Raw genomic sequence first — 4,373 nt, forward strand, 5'->3', positions numbered from 1 at the left:
TTGACGCTCTACAAATGCCAAAATAGGATGTTATTTTAATGTATCTTTTTAACAGTAACCAAGTATTTTGTCCATCAAATAAACCCTTCCAGAGGTTGAGGTCTTGTTGTTGCGTATTTGTCCCTAGAAGTAGGCCATATTTTGTACAATTATAGTTATACATAAATTAACATTTTAGACCCTCAAACCACCGTATGGTGTCAAAACTGACCACAGGCGTATATGAATATGTGCCATTTTGACATGTCCAAAGGACATTCCTTCTATGAGTTTGTTTATATTTTCAGTTGTGTTTATCTGTCTGTCTGTTGGTCAACAAAACTAAAGAACGGCTGGATGGATTGGTTTCATACTTGCACACCTGCACAAACACACACGTACGCGCGCGCACACACAGACACAAACACACGCATCCTTTTTGTCTTCAAGTTGAACAAGGCAGTCCAGGGTAGTGTCAAAACTAGGATGTTTGCATCCTACTTTTGACACTACAATCTGCTACAAAAGGCATAAAACGGTTCTGACGTTTTATGGTTTACGGTTGCTATCGTTTTTTTACATGTTCTGCCTTAGCCCTTCTTAATTCAAACAGGTGTTTCCGTGTTATCGTCTGTGATTAGATGCTTATAGAGACATATCCTATCGCACTGCTGACAGTGCCTCTTCAGTTGTAATAGAGCCTTAGGCCGTGTTTATGTGAAGTCACCCAAACCGCGATTCGGGTAACTCACATTCTTCACATCTGGTCCACGTGCCACACATTCCTTTGAAACCGTGCCCGATCACAATTCACTTGAGCTACATTTATTGTTGTTTGATGAAAACACGCAAGGTAGCGTGTTATTAATGTCAGAGGTCAACGACCTGCTTGCTGGTGCCCCCCTCCCAGCGTATCTCGGCCGAATGCCGACGTGGTCCCGCCAGAGGCGGTGGAGCTCGTCCTAGAACGGACACATTTGACCATTACTGCTCTTTAAGTTGCTGCCACGTAAAAGTTGGTATTGCATAAAAATAAAGAAATTTCACCCCGTAATCCATGACCAGGCGAAGATACATTGAAATCACATTGCGTTCAGACGCAAATCGCGATGCGGGAAAACCGATTCGAAACCACCTCTAGAAATGGCTTGGGATCGAGGCGCTTTCAATGTGATTTGGAGCGTTCAGATGGAGCCACTTGAAACCGGCTTCGGGGTAAACCACATGTAAAGCGCCTTGGGTGACTTCACATAAACACGGCCTAATATTTATGCGGTCCTCATTTGAGATTTAAGTCAATTCGCATAATACGACGATTGTGTAGATGAACTGAACTGAACGTTAAATACAGTAAGAAACTATAGTTCCACGATCTCATACCTTCGCCAAATGATGTTAATCTTTATGACTGATAAATTATAGATTATTGCCCCTGATTATGCTGATAGGATCCTCATTTCCATGAATTATATCAGTTGATCATATTCTCCACCAAGAATGCCATTCCAGCATTTCCTCAATCCTCCAATTATGCACATGAGGTTCTTATTTGAATAAGTTATGTTCGATGACGTTGACCTTCACTTAACTTTCAAATACCCCAAGTATGAAATTCCAGGCAGTTACCATTACTGAATTACAACATTCTCTCATTAAATATGAAAATTTTAATCAATATCTGCCTGTGATTTTCTCGTTCTCAGTCATACCGCAAACTTGAATAGTCCTATCATGTAATGCTACTGATTTATAGAATATCCTCATGAATTATGCAAATTACATCCATAACTGTTAATTGCATAATTGCCTATTTTCATGACCATTAACTATGGAGAGCAAGGATTGATACACACTTTTTAAGCCCCTGTCTCCCAAACAGGCAGGCCATCACGAGCAGAAACTTCTACAGGCTCTCATCCCCCCCCCCCGGCACCATCAGGGAATGGAACGAACTTGAGCCTGGTGCGGCGGAGGCGGGGTCTCTCGCCCAGTTCAAATCTGAACTGGCGAGGACCCTGCTGCATTGAGCCCCCCCCCCCCCATCATGTCTTGTGTATATGTAAATATTACTAACGCGCTAAGGCACTTGACCCGAAAATCAGTTGTTTTATGTTCCCTTCTCGATTATTCTTTTTTATGTTTACCGAAGGAAAACATATTATATTTGCTCATTTCCTCTTCTCCAAACACCTAAAAATCGTAGATATTTTCGTAATTAGAGCTTGGAGGAAAATGAAATTCAGCATGCTGGTAGGTTGGTACGTTAGACATTGAACCTTGGTCATTTTGGCCAACATAGATGTCAGAAAATGATTTTATTGGCAAAAAATGGGTGAAAAAGTTGCATTTTAAGCCAAAAATCGAACAAAAAGAACGCGTTTGCAACATTCGAACAACCATGGAACAATGGAACAGCGTGTTCGATAACCGCGGTCAATGACCCTAGCGCTACGCACGGAACACCCGAGCGTTCCAAATATGGGCATCCGCCCTTGTATGACACGAGAAGAGATCGGTGGATCAATGTCAGCGGTAAGTTTTCATTTTTCTTCGTAAAATACGGCCATATGAATACCAGTCTCGAGTATAGAATATTGCATTGGGATTTTGGGTTCAATATCCACAAGTAGGACTGCAGATTTCCACAGAACGCCGGCGACTTTGTGTAATTTTTTGCATGTCACCGCCGGCTCAAATAAAAAAAAAAACACTCATAATTATATAATTTACACTAGCTCCTGACTTGATAGAATCTCGTATGTATAGAGATTTAGGCTTGCTGCCGTTTTGAAAATAAAGTAAACAGAATTGTGTTCATCTGTAACTATTGTCGACTTTGTAATGTGGGTGCGGGGCCGGGGGAGGGGGGCGTTTGTTTACGTTTATATAAACATGGATGTGACATTACATTTTGTCGTTTTGTCAGACAGTTTCAATCTTTTTCGGGATAATACAGTACAGTTCATGGGATAAGCATCAAATCGGGATTCATCGGGATATCCCGGGATTTTTCGGGAACCATGTTGACTAAGATTTTTACAGACAGACGGTGCGGCGCATGTTTGTTTCCAAATTATGCATGATGATAACATTAGCACAAACGGCTAGTGTTTCAAATATTTCTTTTTTTAATATCGAAAATTTTAGTGGCTTAATAATGTTTAGAACGATAACAAAATAATACAACCTTCTTGGTACTAGAATTTCTGTCTGACCTTGCGATGTGGACGGCCCTAAGTACTGCTTTTGATGTCACCCGACCCGCGCTATCTCAGATATAAAATCTAACACATCCACGTGCCATGTCGCCAGAAGTTCATTTTTCTCCTAGATAGGGGAGGTCGACGCACGGAGCTGCGGAAGGGAGATTAAACATTATACAAAAGAGGGGGGGGGGGGCGAAGCATAATTAAAAAGTTCTTTACGCCTCTTGGCTGTGTTTGCGATCAGCGACGAACAAGAATTGATACATTTCTGTGACTGGGCCACGTTGCCATAGAAACGGCACGCAGCATAGCTATCACCGCGCGGCGCCCAATCACAGCACACAGACGGGGACCCGCCCACTGGCTGGGCGGCAAGATTTCAAACTCAAAGGCTCAAAATTAAGTCATTATTAACATTAATAATGACTTAATTTGCATAATTAATGAGAAAATTTTATAATTATGTAATAACTGCCTGGAATTTCATACTTGTGGTATTTGAAAGTTAAGTTGAGGTGAACATCATTAAACATAATTTATTCAAATCAGGACCTCATTTGCATAATTTATTAGGAAAAACTAGAATGCATTGTTTGTTAATATAAGACTGTCTTTTGGTTTAGATTATGATAAAATGATATAATTCATGAAAATTAGGTTCCTATTTGTTAAATCAGGGGGGAATAATCTAATGTATAATTTGTCAGTCATAAAGATTAACATCGCATTTGGCGAAGGTATGAGATCGGGGAACTCTAGTTTTTTTATGTACTGGTTTCACAATTGTAACTTACAAAGCGCAACGGCTGCCAATAATCCTACGCTGTAGGGCTGGGCAGTAATGAAGATGAAGAACACTGCCGAACTCAATCCAACCATGTTGTCTGCGCTGTTGTTCGGAAAAGTCGGCTTACGTTTTGGCTACGCCAGCTGAATGTTTTAAAATATGCTGATGTGGACTGGGCGTTCGGCCATGGTTATCTGGTGATTGGCTGGTATTTTCTTCAGGAGTAGGTCAACATGGGCTAGCAGTCAAATCTCACTCGAATTTTATCTCAAATTTGATTCCATTTGTAGCGTGACCTACATGTAAATCAGGTTGGCCGATGTTCGGAGGGGAGGGTCTGAATGTGTGCCAGGGACTGTGACTCAACTGATGGGTTANACTTTATCTGTATGAAGGAGTTA

This window comes from Branchiostoma belcheri, unplaced genomic scaffold, assembly GCF_001625305.1.
Source record: "Branchiostoma belcheri isolate BF01 breed outbred unplaced genomic scaffold, Haploidv18h27 scaffold150, whole genome shotgun sequence".
Lineage (NCBI taxonomy): Eukaryota > Metazoa > Chordata > Leptocardii > Amphioxiformes > Branchiostomatidae > Branchiostoma > Branchiostoma belcheri.